The following is a 16,603-nucleotide window of genomic DNA, read 5'->3' as shown; positions in this document are numbered from 1 at the left end:
AGTATTTTAATAAAATAAATAAAGTGGAGGACAGTAGGGGCCCAACAACATTTGTTTTAATTTTTGTTTTATTTACCAGGGGTTTTCTACTGGAGTTTAATTTGTTAAATGAAGATAAAATGTTGTGGATCTAGGTGATAAATAAAAACAATTTTACATACATACAAGTTGTATTTCTTAAATATAGTTTATAAACACCACATTGAGTTCACAGTGTCCACCTCCAGCTCTTAATCAATTTACTGATCAGTTAATTGGCTCCTGTGAGTCTGTCAGGTCAAGTCAGGCTTCTCTGAAGTGGGCTAGCTAGCTAGCTAGCTACGCTACCATGTTTTGGGATTTTCCAACCAACGTCGGTAAGTCAGGTCTTTATCACCGCAACTAAAACTACTCAGGCTAAAGCAGCAGAGCAGTTTTGCCCGCGGAAAAACGATAACCACTTAGCAATGTTAGCCGCAAAGCAAGCTAACGTTAGCCTAAGCTAACGCTAGCTTGTTGAACCTGTTGGTTCGCTTCCGGCGGAAACGAGCAGCAGAGGAGACAGGTGGAGCCGCAGATTGTTCATGACACACACACACACACACACACACACACACACACACCTTATTAACAATCGATGCTTAGTGATCATGATTTTTTATTTTCTCAGAAGCCTAAATATTGGAAAGGAATTTAATTATTGCCCAAATCTGCCACTGTCTGGATGACAATTCCAGTGTCCTTCACCAGGAGCTAATTTTAGCAGGAAAGAAAATTATGCCAGGACTGAAAAATTTCAGGATAAAAAAAGCTTTAAGCTTTTAAATCACTTTTGGCTTGTCCTGCTTTCATTACCACAGGCAGCACAGAGACAGATGAGAGAGAGAGAGAGATTTTTTTGATTTTTAAAAAACAATGTTTATTAAGATTTACCAGAGAGAGAGAGAGCAACAAGGTCTCAGGTGAGTGTTACTGGTTTTCAGTTTGAGCTGTAGCAAGTGTGCTGTATTTAAGCCAATATGTTTATAACATCTTCTCATGGAATACCACGTTGCTTTGAAAAGTAGCTTTTTGTCACACGAGTGCCACTTTACCTGCAGGCCTGCAGCGGGCTGTAAAACCCGTGTTGCCGGGGTAACGATGCTTCAGAATAAATCTTCCCCACTTGCTCACCAGCTTAAACTGAGATCGTCCTTAAACACACCCTAATTTTGGGAGAATTTTTCCACTTATGTACGTATTTCACCTTGGGGTGTGGGGGGATATAGTGACATCGTTAATTTGCTTGAGGAGCTCATGAAATTGGTGGAGGAAAAAAAATGACTTTGGAATTAGTTTGAGCAAAGCTGCAGCGATTCCTAATCCCCTGTGCGTAAAAAGGACGTGTCAGCAGTGGCAGTCACGGGATTAGATGGACTGTGTTCTTGCTGACATTTTGCACTGTTGTTGACCTGTCATGCTGTCAGACTGTGTGTGTGTGTGTGTGTTTTACCTTGGCGTGGCACCGTTTGTTTTTCCCCATCATGGGTGTGGCCTGCAATGTGTGATGCTTTGCCCGCAACAGGTAATCAAGTGTTAGCGGCTCGCTCATGTTGTCAGTCATGTCCTTTACACATTGACCTGCTTTGCCATTCTTGTGTTACTGTGCTTTAAGCATCCTCACTCATGTAGGAACGCACACAAGGCTCCACCATTCGTACAGTGAAGTCAATCAAATTTCCATTTTTTTTGCTCCTGTCCCTTCCCTGCAGCTAAGCGAAGTTCAATACAGTCCAGGACAACACAAAAGAGTTAACCCCCGCCCACCCCCAAAAAACCCAAATAAAAATCATGATCACTTGAATGGTCAAACTGCTAAACCGTTGTTTTAACTTGTATAAACTTAAAATTTGCAGCCATACTACTACTTAAATTGGGAACACAGTGTTAAAGATAAACACCGGCTGAAACTGTCCTTTTGTTGTTCCCACTTTGACATCCTCCACTCTCTGCCTCTGTATCTTATTGACATCGAGATATTCTGGAGGTAAAGGTGGATATGATTTATAGCGATACATATAGATGACTGGATCTTGTCATTTCCCTCCGTAGGCCATTAGCGCCAGTGTGAGACACCAGGGATTTCAGTGAGATGAGATAACATCAGCTCAAGTGATTTTGTCGGTCGTAACACATAAATCAAATCCATTCTGTTTCTGTGTTTAAAAAACCCAAAAAGTCACAGTGTTTACCGGGAGTGACACTGACAGAGTTGTGTGATTCTAAAGATTAAGTAAATGAATGTATTTGAAGAAGAAGAAAAATGGTGGCCTGTGAACACTTAGTGATCCCTTATCGCCCCAAAAAGCTCCAGCTGTAATATAGCAAATAGGCAAGTTTGCTGCTTATCTGACCCTCGCAGCAATGGCTCCGAGCATCAAATAAGCAGCAAACTTGCCAAAGAAAAAGTTAAATCTCACTCCACATGTGCACATAATCTGGCAAGAATTTTCTCAATTAACTCCCTGGGTCAAAAAAATAGTGAAAAATATCCATCATTGTTTCCCAAAGTCTAAGTTCTCATATTTAACTTGCTTGCTTTGTCCTATAGCAGTGTTATACATAGATGCCAATATAAAACTGCCAAGGTCTCATTTTAGCTTCAACTGGACTCTGAAAAAAATATTATTTTCCAGCCTTACTGTATTTTGTCCTCCATCTCTTGCAGCGTAGTGGCGTTAGTACGTGATTAGTCCTAGGCCGGACTGAAGAGAGGGAAAGATCCCTGCAACCAAGGTAATTTGTCTGCAGCAGTACTAAAAAGACTGTCCTTCACTCACTGTGAAAATATTTCACTCACAGCAACATACTGTACAAAAACTCTATTAGATGAAGTGTGTGTCTGTGTGTCTGTGTGTGTCTGTGTGTGTGTGTGTGTGTGTGTGTGTGTGTGTGTGTGTGTGCGGTATTCTACCTCCACAACACATGAAGGATATAACTGGAACATGCTGTCAAAGGCTGTTGGCAAGAAGCTAATTTTACTGTTTGGTGTATATCTATGGCCTATCAACAGACGAACACACACACACACACACACACACACACACACACACACACACACACACACACACACACACTCACACACATACCAACATCCTTTGGGAGTCAGTTCTAAGTTTGGATGCTGTTAAGTCTTGCCCGGAAACCCTATACTCCTCATTGTCCCTGGGACGCAAGCACTTCACATATGACATTTGAAGAAAGACGGTGCAACAAGAGGGCTGATGATGCCGGTGTAGATATCAGAGATCTTAACTTTGCGTCTGCATGCGTGTGTCGACGCTCATTTCGTCGTGTTTAGCCGAATGTGAAGACGGATCAACAAAGGGTTGACTGTGTTTTGGATGTGCGTTAATTGAAAGTTTACCGCATTTGGCAAGTGTGAAGCTAAACATGCAGCAAGGTGTGAGGTGTGTGACGCTGCAGGGTTCAGGAGTAGAATCACAGGGATGCGAATACCTCGTTGTGAACTCGCACTTCCTGTCTGTCAAGGGGAACGTGGTCACGCGAGGCTGCAGGGTGGGGGACATTTTGTCCAAAATAGCCGGCGGCCATTGTGCTATATCCTGTCGCTGTGGGGCTGCAGCCAGGTGATGCTGCCTCAGATCTGCCCTTGTCACCTCGAAAAACTCAAAGGTCACATCAGCAGTTGTTCAAACCTGAATGTCTGAGGTCGGCCACAGGTCGTGTGAGTATTTAAACAATGCATTTAAACCAAGCTGCGCAAACAAAGTATTTCAAAGGCTCTGCAAAAATGTAAATGCTATTATTTCATGCTAATTCCAGTAAATGAACTATCAGATTAAAAGACCTCAAAGGGCTGTGCCCTTGTATTGTGATAGTATATTTTTCTTTCGTATCATTATGGGAATTGGGGATTTTCTGTAAACACACCTCTGTTGACCTCTCGGCCATGATGCCAAAATGAATAAACATGAGCGCTATTAGGACAAAGGGCTGATGTAGCACACTGGATCGGCTCCCTCTCTGTGCCCAGCAAAGCCAGCGAAACTTCTCCGACCAGTGTTATTCCAGCCTTGACTCTTTCCCATCACCGCTTCGTCTCTCATTTTCCACAGAAATGCCTCTCCTTGGTCACAGTGTTGACAGAAACACCACTGCACCCTCTGTTGACTTCACATCCTTAGATCATTTGATTATCACTGAATGATAAAAATTTGATACACAATAAATAGAAGGCTTTATGTATCTAGTTCATAATGTAGGCTTAGTTGAAATGAGTGAGGTAGTACTGTATAACTATATTAAAAACCTGCAGACAGAGGATTTGCTGGTATAAAAGATCCATTTAAGGGAAGTCGACTACAATGTGAGTGGTAAGTAATAATTAAAGAACGAATCAGCAAATAACTGCTGCTGTATTTAATAAAAAAAGTAGTTCCTAAATCAAAACCTCCACAATTTAAAAACAAAAACTTTGCCTAAACAGAATGCTCTGTGATCCCCTGTTTTACTTTCACATTTTAGAGAATTTCGATCCAAATTAAATTGGTTCCAAACCCATAAATACAGTGTCTATGATAACAGTAAACAGAACACTTGAAGGTAATCACTGCAGTCCACCATCTTGGCACTGCTGTTGTATTTGAGCAAGACCTTACGTTAATGACGCCTCCTCGACTACAATCCACTCAGAAGTGGTGGATCCAAAAATCCTGAACAGAACTGGTTCAAGAAACAGAGTTCATTTGACTGAAAAGGGGGTTTGTGCGGCAAAGTGTCAAATAACAAATATGTTTTACTAGAAAGTCGGACAGATGCAGAAAACACCACGTCTTAAGTGATACATTTTGTCACATACCCACGAGCACAGCTGTCAGTCACTGCCGGGAGTGGTGCCGTTACCATGGAAACAGCACACTTATTTCAATGGCCAATTCCAGCGATTTCTTGTAATTCAATGTGTTCTATTTTTTTGTTGCCGTTGCTCGGCATCTGCAATTTTACAACTGCGTCACGATTTCTAATGCCACCAAATTGGCTTTTGGTCGGTTTCTCACAAACAATTTAGCACACAATGATCTTTGGAAAAAGCAGATGTCTCACCTGACTGAACTATCTGAGGAGGAAATTTATTTAGAAAAGATTCAAGTCCTTGTGATCTGCCTTACCTCCATTACTAACAAACCACCCAGTCTGTTCACTCATGATATATTCATGGCTTGCTACATGTACATCAGCATGTTTACTGACTTCACAGGCAAGACAGAAAAGCGTTCGCTGTAGTTACATCAAAGATTACATGACTATATAAACATAATCACCAGTGACAGTCTGGTTGGTCAGTAAGCACAATTTTACTGCGTTTTCATCTGCAAGTAAACACACCGATGTATCAACATTAAAGCGCCAATAAAATGGATTGCGCAACACAACAGCTGAGTCTTTCAATGAATGTTGATTCAGAGCGGTGGACTCTTTTCTTCTAAACTCATGTTTTGTAACATCTTGTATAACACTTATGAATTTCCAATGTTGAGGACAGCCACTAAAATTACTGCATTCCATTGAAAGCAAGGGAGGATGAATATGTTGCACTAGGACAGAAGCTTTAGGTAAGACTTATATTGAAAAGGCAGTTCATAATCAAGTGACGGCAGCAGAGACTGAAAAAGAAAAGCCCACTGCGTTATTTGCCAAGGTAGCATCTTTTCATCAAGGCAGAGAAGCAGAATGCCCTCAAGACAGTTGGGAATAATATGCTGCTCTCTCTTCATTTGGAAGATGGCTTTCATTCTCTGAATCCCAGGATCATCATAAAGCCCAGTGTGAATAAGTGCAACAAGCGCGATTGGCTGTCCCATATTCAGGCATAGGCTTCTTTTTTTTAATATGCACAAAATGCTTTATGCTCATTAGCCCATTTTGGCCTCATTTCTTTTTTTCTTGCCGGAAATTTGGGCCTCATTTAAAATATGAAATAAAACTCATTCAACCCTTCTAAACCCCTTTGACAGAAAAAAAGGCATCATTTTGAACATGTGCTTTCTCTCTACGTGCCGATATCTTGTAACTGTGACGCGACACCGCAAAATCAGTGGACGTCCGGCTAGATGGCATAAAAACCTGCTGCAGCTAAAACTAAACCAGCTTTTCCGTTTATCAGCCAGCTCCCAAATCAATTTACTGCCGTCGACCCCATGATTCAACATGGGCTTCATTGAATATTCCAACGCTGTCTGTGGGAGACCAAAAGCCCCTCCGAGGCAACATCCTGCTTTGTCTCTAAAGGCATTCTCTCATGTGGAGATACGGATACTAGAAACACACACTCACACACACTCGCACAATAACATTAATCTGTTGAGATTGCATGAGTAGTCCAGAGGCTCACCTCTCGAGGGAGATCCACACTTGTTGGGGAACACAAAAGAGAATAGTTTCAGCTCTGGGGGGGAAGAGATGACAAAATCTCACGACTGACACAAACATTCAGACGGCAACAAGCACTTACTCATTTATTTCACTTTTTAATCATCTTCCTCATTACCATATGCAAATGAGCGGCGTGTACTAACATCTGCGGTGGCTAACGACAGTGCTGTTTGGGGAAAATTGGTTTTGGATTGAGTTCACTGCATTTCATTTGCTCGGGGTTCCCGGGGACACAGTGGATCTTTTCCAGGAGGAACACTGTTGGAAAAGATGGATTATATTTTTTGGATGGGCTCGATCATTTTCTTGTTCTACTTTGAGACGTTCAACTGAAAAATGGGGTTTAATGAATTACTCATTCATGGTGCACACTCGTCCTTGTACAAAATTACCCCACAGCATCTTATTATGACCCCTAGTTGTATCTTACTTGTGGGCAACATCTAGCGGCCATAGTAATTATGACGGGAGCAAAAGAGGAAGTCAGGTGACATTGTATAAAGAGCAAAAAGACTGTGGTGGATGGATGGGTCAACAAAACACGGTTAGTTCACACTGTTTCTTGTGTAAAACCAATAATCTGTTGTTTTATTCATCCATAACAAATCCACAACCTGACCACGCTTTTTCTATTTTTGTACCATGGCAACGAAGGTCGTCCAATCTTAAGGACGTACTTATTTTAACCCAAACCACGATCCTTTCCATAACCTAACCAAGTTATTTTTGTGCCTTAACATTACCAAACCCTGACCGTTCCATAAGCTTTACTGCATGTTGATTATTGTAACTATAGCGACCAATGTCCAGTATGTGCTGCCTCTGAGGTTGGAGTACTTGTTTCATTGGTTAAAAAAATAATTTTTGATGAAGTAGAACAACCAATGCGTTCAGTATCTCTTGTTTTTGTCCCCATGGTGGAGATTTGTTAACACGTAAAACATTTATTTTACGTGTGCTTTCAAGAAATTGCTCACAAGAGATTGTGAAGATTTCTGAACTTCCCAGAGGCCAAGGTGACATTTGTCTGAACATTTCAAAGCGCAAAATAAGTTCATAGCTCAAACCGTTGTACATTACAATTAAAATCTTGAATTTTTAAAAGCTGAGACCAACAAATACTTGTTTGATTAATGATATGAACAAATTGTCATTGTTCAGTAATTTTAACAAACTGACTAATCCTTTCAGCACTCCTCAGTGAAGGTCACTCCTTTCACCACAGAGGCTCTCGATAAAGTCGGTATGAGCTACATTTTCTCCAACTTCTATCTGAACAAAGGTTTGATTCCTTCCATTCAGGACAGGAAGGTGAGGCCAGGACAACCATTTGCATTACAAATCTCAGCACTTAAACACCTTTCAAGACGCCTATTGTTGGCGTACCTTGCATTTCTGCCAGATATTGGAAAGCCGATTAAGGGCTCTATAGGTTTTTTCCCCCTTTTTTTTTTGTGAATCCTTGCTCTGAAATTTGCATGTCTGAGATCAGCCAACACAGATGAGTCTATTCAAACCCAATGGAGCCTCCCTGGTTCAAAGAGTCTCATCCACTACCCTTTCAGTCACTTAGTTATCGCCTCTCGCTTGACTTGTGACCTTTTGTTCACTGCTCTTCTCTGCAATAACAGCTCAAAACCCCCATAGAAGGTTTTAAACATTTTGTTTTCTATTTGTAGCAAAGTCGTAGTACCATCTCATGATTTCATAGAGCTGCTTCTGCAGTCACCTTTTTAAAAAATCTGTTTCATAATCTAAATGCAGAGCAAATATCTGTACCTCTGAGGAACCGTCAAGCATTGGGAAAACCTAAACCTGTCAAAGAGTCGCACCATGCTAAATTTCACCGTCTGTGTTCATTTGCTCTATTTTCTACAAAGACCATCCGCCAGGGGAGTTGCCCCATATTTTATTCTTAGCATTTATTCTCTCCAGCTCCCAGCGATGATGTTCTTGATGTGAGAATACCAAAGGTTCACGGTTCATCTGTCACACGTCGACCCCAGGACCACCCACTGTCTCTCCTTTAATGTCAGCGGAATCCAAATCCCTCCATGAACACAATGGTAAATGTACATTTTCCACAGGTACAGTGAGGCCTATTGTACACTAAGTAACTGTGCTGTGTATGACCGCATCACACCTTTAGTAGATTGGTCCATTGGTCCAAGACACACACAGGCACACATGTACATATACACACACTTGATGTGTGCCGCAGGCCTGTGAAGTGAGTCCATGCTAAGAAAAGCTCCTGCATCCATTGATTTCTCTGATCTATTTCTCTTTCTAGCTCATCCCCACCACTGAGTGCACCGCTATTTCCTCCAGTGTCATGGTGACATGTAAAGACACATGTGGTGTCGCGGAAGCTCTCTCTTCTAGACAGATTACCAGTACTGAAATAGATCAACTTCTTTTTTGGCATTTCTCTTCCCCCCATCTTGATCATTGTCTTCCTGTTCAAATGAAATGGATTAGACCAATGCTGGGTGTGATCGTGTGAAATTTACACTCTCCCCTCCGGACTCCGGAGAGAAACGGCGACACAAAGTGGTCGACTAGGTAAACTAGCTACTTGCTTTTTAACAGAAATCTTCTGACAGAAGTTTCAAATGGTCCTTTGGTTCTGTAAAATAATTTGGTGTCACCTTACTTACATTTTTAAGATTTTTTGCAAAAACAGACTCTTGCCTCGCCACAGTTGCCCTTGTGACGTCTCAGACACACGGTGTGTATTTTAGACTGCCGGTCCTTCGGGACGCCTCTATATTTAACCCGACTGAAGTTGTGAAATTTGTTCATCACCTTATCATCCGTCTCGAGGAGAAGGACAGGGAAAAGCGAAGCGGGGCAGAGAATGGAAGCGGAAAGTGTCTCAATGGAGAGCCGGTTAAAAAAAAACGAGAGGATGATAAGGACGGAGCTGATGCTGAAATACTTGGCACTCTGACAGCTGGTATTGTCAACTCGGAGACTCCGCTTCCCACCTGCCTCCTCTGTGCCAAGGAAAACTAATTACCAGCACGTCAGATCTCCAACTAGCAGCAGCTACTGCCTTAGCTAATGTGACACCCGGCCCCTGTTGCAGAACAATGCAGGAGACACGTCAAGTCCTGGCAAAGTGTGTGAACGGCGAGCGTTTCCCCTCACGCTCATTCAGACGTAGCTCGGAGAGGAATTCAGTTTCACGGACGTGACATTTAATTGAGTCAAAACTCACGCCCTCACCCTGTTTTGTCCGCCACAATTCCTGACAGACATCCCCAAAGGAGCGAGTGAAGAGATTGTCTCATTATATAATGGTGTTATTCCTCTTGCTTCGTGCACACACATCCATTTCAGTCACTCTTTCTCTCTCCTGCCCATGTAAAAGGGGTCACTGACTCACGGTGCTGCTTTGAGGTTAAATTTACCATCTCACCACCCACGATTATGAAATGCAATTTCATTCGATAAAACAGGGGGCAATCATATTGCTGCTTTAATTATTTAATCCACTGCAAAGGGTCATTGAGTGTACAAATTCACATGCATATAAAATATTTCTAGGTCCCTCTCTTTCTTTCCCTTTCTGGCAAAAAGAAATCAGATGTTTCATGACCTGGCTCAAAAAAGTCTTCAAAGGTCCTTAAATTTATTGATGGTTTTTTGCTCAAGTGTATTTTATATTACATTCATGAAAGTTGAACCTAGCAACACAAGTTCAAATTATTTAATGGCGTTATTGGGTTATATTGCTCTATAAAAGCTTGATAATGGGGATAAATTTAATGTTGGGGGTCAACAACATTATCCTGGACATGGGTGCAGCTAGTTTTCGCCATTTTGCGTCGGCATAACATTCGCCTTTGGTGCTTGGCCAACTCGTTTACCCATTTCTGCATTATCACATCCTTTGTTTTAACAATTTTACAGATGATAAATTATGTACGACATGGAAAAAATAATTTTTCCATAACAGGTCCGGGCTGTATGTGTAAAAAGGTAACCATGACAAACTGTTTTGTTCCCTCTCCACTGTGTGCCGTCTAAGTTCACAAAGGTCTGGGCCTTGTGATGAAACCTGCTGTCACTGGGAGAGTGTGGGTGGTGTCAGTTTTAAGCATATCATCTGTCAACGCGCGCGCACACACACACACACACACACACACACACACGTAACGCTTCCTTTGGCATCCAAGGCCAGAGGACAGTGTCACTGTGTGTAAGGGTTGCATGCGTGCGTATGGGTTCGTGTGTGCTCTAAACCTGCCTCCAGGATGCATGAGTGTGTGCTTTTTTGCCTGTGTGTGTGTGTGTGTGTGTGTGTGTGTGTGTGTGTGCGCGCTGTTGGCAGGGGAGACAGCCAGACACATGGCAAGTGTGTAAGCAAGTCCCAGAAACACCTGAGCCCCAGTGTTTGCGTGCATGTGAGTGTGCGTAGGTGTGTAGCACCTGTCACTGTGCGGTGATGGTTGATCTTGCTATTCCTACCAGTTCCTCTGTAATTGGTCATTAGTATCCTGTCAGTCCATTCTACAGGAAATCCTCTACAGAAATATTTTCTGAAATATCCTGGTTTTAACTCTATCATCACACCCACCGACACCCACTCTCTCTGTAGGTTTAATACGTGCATTTTCTATTATGTAGTTATCATCACTCCTGCAGTGCTTGTGTAATGCATATGTTCAGACAAAAATAATCTCACATACTGTTTTAGTGTAAAGAATAGCATGTTGGTGAGGAGTTTTTGTTGCAGCTAGTGGCTTTGTGTTGGCTGATGCTAGTAAAAGTGCTAACGTAAACCAAGACTGGAAAAAGCCAGTGATCTCCAAATACCCCAATTAATTATACAAAGATTACCTCACTTAATGTTCGATCGTCCGCATACACTGTAAATTTCAATTTCCTCTGACTCACATCGATTAATCAACTAATCATTTCATCTCGTATTTCAATGTTGGTATGCACTAAAGTTATGGAAAATCAATTCAGATTTCAGTGAATACAAACTCTGGTCACATATGCTCATTTACTCTGAGTCTGTAACGGAAAACGAGTGAATATTTCAATATTGAAGCTCATTCAGATTCTTTTCATATCACATTCGATTTTTCAAATGGTTATTCTAGCTGCTTCCATAGCGTGACTGACATGGTCATTTTATATATTTTTGTAACATTGACACTGTATTTTTAGACTGATGCAGCGTGATTTTTATTTCTGTGTACTTTTAAAAGAACATTCAAAATTTGATATGCCGAAATGTCATCATCTGCTTTGATACAGAGGGCAGCTCGCATGCTGCTGTGTATAAACCAGCTCTAAAATCTAAGAATAGACCGTTAAAACCCTCGTCCGCTAAACCAGAAGCCTCTATATTTAACTCATCTAAGTCTGGTTACCATGACAAATGACGGACATGCATCTCATATTGCATTACGAGGGCACTGTTATGGACTCCTATCTGGCCTGAAATTGGTTTGAAGATCAGATCAATACATTGTAGACCTGGGAAGGTCATCAATGTCCTTACAGTCAAACAATGATGGTGCTATAAAGATCTACTGCATTAGTCATTCTGGGATGTCCAACGGGATTTATCCGCCTCATGGCTGCTGACGTAATTTCTGTTCTCCTTTACAGAACACTGAAACCACTCCAGTCCAGTACATATGAAAGGCTCCACACATATAAAAATATAAAAGGACATATGATATAATTAGTTAAAAAATGTTTAAAACATGCTTTGATGTCATAGGTCAGCTTATGCACTGTCACTGCTTGAAGATCTGCCTCGAGGAGAAGACGCACATTGCCGTCACATTGTGCGCGCGTGTGTGTGTGTGAAATATTATTTCTGGGTTTGAGAAGGCTATAAATATTCTGCTGATATTCCTCTCCGCCGTCAGGCGGGAGAATGAATGCAGCTGAAGCCAAGTGTTTTGTATTACTTCCGCAAGACGATCTAAATATGTATTGACATTTGACCCCAGTGTGTACATACTCAATTTTTTAACAAGCGTGGAAGAAATATTGATCTATTGCCATAATGTAAAAACACTTCATCACATCATTTGTATCAAATATCAAACAGAAAATGTGTTTGAGTTTCACATTTTTGTACATTATACCTCTAGTAGCTGGTTGAGGTGAATTTAACTTTTATTATACATTATATCTTACATTATGATGATTATTGTTTTAACCAATTACAACCCAAATAAAGTAACTAGATATTAGAGTGTAAAATACCTAGTAGTGATATTAGTGAAATTAAGTAAAAAATACACCCATATTTAGCACAGACGTATTTAGTTAAAGTTAAACGAACTTCAAAATGTACATTAGTACAATACTTGAGTGAATGTACTTAAGATTACTTGATTACTCAGATTCTTTTATTAATATAATATAAATTATAATTCTTAAATTTTTGGGATACAAACATGTTGCAGTGAAGGAAACACACATTTGTATTTGAATAGTCTGGTGCACATATGGAGAATGAATCCAGCCCTAATTAATAAGATGTTCCCATATTAAAAAAGCAAATGACATTTACTCCCTTGTATCTCTCTGGAAAAAAATCTTCCATGTCCTTGAATTTCATATACGGTCCGCTAACGCAGTGACCACGATAAGATTAGAATTGGAACTCTGTCTCTGTGCTTGTGTTTCAGCTCAAACCTGGGGAGATAAAGAGCAGCGATTCAGATCATCAGGCTGTCAGATAACGAATTCAAGACAACTCCTGGTGTTCGGGGGGGGGGGATAAAAACATCACTGCAGGGGAGAGACAGTGGGTGGCTGTGGTGTGTGTGTGTGGGTGTAGGTAGGTAAGATGAATAACGCAAAACATGTACTAGGATTACAGTAATCTGAGTATATTAAATTGGTCACTTTAATATGTTAGTGTAAACACTGTAAAAAAAAATATTGGATCAAAGAGACACATTTGACTGTGAGATTATTCTAAGGTTTTATCTTGTGATCGTGTGTCATGTACACAGTTTGCAATAATTTCTTAGGTTATAGCCGCGATTCAAACGAGTCTACAACCGCAGTGCATTGTTCATTTAGCGTCATAGTCCATGTATTTTGGAGACAAAGTAATTGAGAGAAATCAGATTATGTTAGATCAACACAAAGGATTATATTGCTGGGTCAAATCTCGAGCGGGTGCTCAGTAATCCGTAACAGATTACATTTTAAAAGGAGCCTGTACCACGCGCGGGTGGCTGCGTGGTGGAGATTGGAAACAGTTGGGGAAATGAGAGCCGTGTCAGTGGGCCTGCAGGAGAAGATGATAAAAATTGGTTCTGACTGTGCTCAGTTCTCACATCCTCCACCCGCCCGATGTCCGCTGTCTGCTTGAGTATTATTCGAGTCCAGGCAGGACAGAGAGAGTGAGCGGTTGGGGAGACAAGAGTGAGAGTGTGAGGAAAAACCAAAATCAAGAGTCAGGAGGAGAGGGGGAAAGGGGAGACATAATGCACACACTCAAATCTTTTCACAAGACATCATTTTTTAAATTTACAATTGTTTGAATGGTAGATGTTTCAAAACGACACCTCTCTATTGAAGCCAAACCACCAACATGCAAAAGTGAATCATTGAATTCATTTCAATGCTTGCTACACCCAGATAGCTCTCCTACTAAACATTATTTACATAGTGCAATTTTTTGACATAGTGTTTGACACTTAAACAAAAAATTTAAAAAAATGACGTCTTCAAATTATTCGCCCAACTTTCAAAAACCCCAAATATATTCAACGTCATCCCTTCCATGACCTCGTGAGAGCACTGCACCAGTTAATATGAAGTGAGGAGCTGTTCTCAGAGAGACAGTAACTGGCTCACATCCTGAACATCATTCTCTATGTACATCTGATTGTCGTCTGTTTACACGCATTCGGCTCTGCGATCGGAAAATTCGGTTTTTGAAATAATAACAACACATTTTACCTATCGAGCACTTTTCATGCGCATGACCTCGTCGTGACATCGAGGCGACTGTGTAGTCACGGTGCTCCAGCATCAATGTCTACTGCATATCCTTATGTAAGAGACAGGGAAAAAAATCCAGAGATAAAAATGACAAGGAGGAAGTGACAATAAAGTTGTATTCAGTTCATTAATACGGTGTTGGTTGTGTTTTGGTCGCGACTACTGCAGCCTTCAAATGGACACACAGCTGCTATGGCAACGGCAACGCTGTAGCAAGCGAGCAGGCGGGCTACGGAATGCAGGAAAAAGCCTAGTGAGGGAAAAGATGAGGCAGTTGTGGATATCAGGATTTTCCTCTAACCTATTATGAAGGGAAACTAATACATAAACTTAACGTCCGACAAAAACTAAACTTCTGTGACCTTCGCCATTTCTGAAATACGACCACATTTGAAGGCAGCATACAGTACATTGCCAGGCGCACAGAGGAGAGATGGTACAGGCAGGACTTGAAACCATTTCTAGGTCTTTTTAAATTCGTTATACAATTACTTATTACTTGCTAATCACCCATTCTTCACGTGTACAATTGAAGTGCAACACAATCACTGCTTTCAAACACACTATCCAAAAGTGTGCACTGGTTTCCCCCATTTGAACGCTCGTTGTGTGTCACAGGCTTTTCATTCTGCTGCCCTTTGAAACAACTACAAGCACTTTAGCTGTCGGACGAGACCAGACAACCCGTCACGTTCCAGCGCGGCCGAGCCTTAACTATGCCGGTGTACCGCTGTTCACTTTTAGATCGCTGACTATAACTGGCTGTTACAGCAACAGTGTTAAAGCAACATGCGGCAAAGTTGGCAAAAAACTCTGAGTAAATGAGGCCAAACTGTCTCCCCGTCGCAGTTTGACTCTGACTGCACATTGATGGAAGCAAATTAAGAGGGACGCGGCAATATGTACAACCTCAGGCTAGAATCAGGGCATCAGTAACCAAAAAGTATTTTGCATTTTTCATTCTGCCTCATTCAACCATTTTGTCCGTGATGTTCTGCCACTCATTTCAGTGAACACAGAGTTTCATAAACGGTCCCTACCTCTGAAATTTAGCAGGGGAAGGCACAGTGGGTCGCTTGTCCTAGTAGGTTTGAAAGCGTTTGTGCATGAACGTGTTTGTATGGTCTTCTCTGATGCTATTGCAAGGCTGCAGAGATTGTGGGCATTTTTAAATCACATCACACTGCCCCTTCGAGGATAATACATGTTCTGCACCAAAGCACTGTACGAATACTAAAATAAATATATAATACCTGTATGTTCTGGAGTTGTTAAGGGCAAAGGAAGAAGAGAAAGAGAAATGGGGTTACACAAAGTTCTTCTGAGAGCAATAGCAGATTGCAAAAAAAAGAAAACAAAATTATGATGAACATGAGGACAGAATTATGATGACCATAATAACATGACATAGTAATGCATATCTCTTCAATTTTTTTTATGTTATTGTGATGAGTAATAGAAAATAAAACATCTGCCTCTCTAATGCAATTGCCAATTACATCCCATCTAAGTTTCTCCCACTCACAGTGAATGTGGGATTAGTAACACACACTAAACTTTGGCAGTAATGATAATAATAAAAAATCTAAATCAGTGTTGGTGTTGACTCAGCGCTGTCTGATGGATAAACATGTGCCTTTGTGTCGTTGACTGGTGCACTGCAGTTAAAACACTGTTGCAATTGTCATCTTTGATATCAGCAGAAGCCACACGATACGTCTCCTCCTTCAATTTCTCTACGTCTAATGATTTGATTCAGACTCAGTCATGTGTGTGTGCGTGTGTGTGTGTGCGTGTGTGTGCGTGTGTCTGCGTTTGTATGTGTGTGTGTGTGTGTGTATGTGTGTGTGTGAGAGAGAGAGAGAGAGAATGTGTGTGTTTGTCCTGGAGCAGTGAGGGCCTATTTGAGTTCACACTTCACAGAACAAGAAATGGATAAATCAATTTGAAGGCTTGCGGTAAAAGTAAATGTATGTTTCTGAGTGTGTGTGTGTGGGTTTGTGTGTAAGTGTGTAGGTTATGCAAACAGAGCATATTCACATGCCCCAGTTGCTGTGTGTGGTAATGTGCATGTTGCGACGCACATTCCACACTGCACACATAATTGATCAATGCATAGCATGTGTGTGCAAATGGGATTTTGTGTGCCCATTCATTTTAATTTGCATATTGCATATTTATATAGCCGCCT

At 41.2% G+C, this 16,603-nt stretch overlaps 1 long non-coding RNA gene across 2 annotated transcripts in view; it reads left to right on the top strand.

The window, feature by feature from the left end:
• The first annotated feature begins 255 nt into the window (after positions 1 to 255).
• LOC124850816 overlaps positions 256 to 16,603 on the top strand; it is a 39,083-nt gene continuing 22,735 nt past the window's right edge. Inside the window, exons 1-3 of one of the 2 annotated variants that reach the window (XR_007031744.1) lie at positions 256 to 356; positions 2,687 to 2,754; positions 13,083 to 13,773. This is a non-coding gene — a long non-coding RNA (uncharacterized LOC124850816). Of the gene's footprint in view, positions 357 to 2,686; positions 2,755 to 13,082; positions 13,774 to 16,603 lie in introns of those variants that run through there. The other variant, XR_007031743.1, reaches the window with a different exon arrangement.

Source organism: Scophthalmus maximus, chromosome 12 (assembly GCF_022379125.1).
Source record: "Scophthalmus maximus strain ysfricsl-2021 chromosome 12, ASM2237912v1, whole genome shotgun sequence".
Taxonomy (NCBI): Eukaryota; Metazoa; Chordata; class Actinopteri; order Pleuronectiformes; family Scophthalmidae; genus Scophthalmus; species Scophthalmus maximus.
The sequence above is the reverse complement of the archived record's forward strand: the minus strand, read 5'-3'. Positions and strand labels throughout refer to the sequence as shown.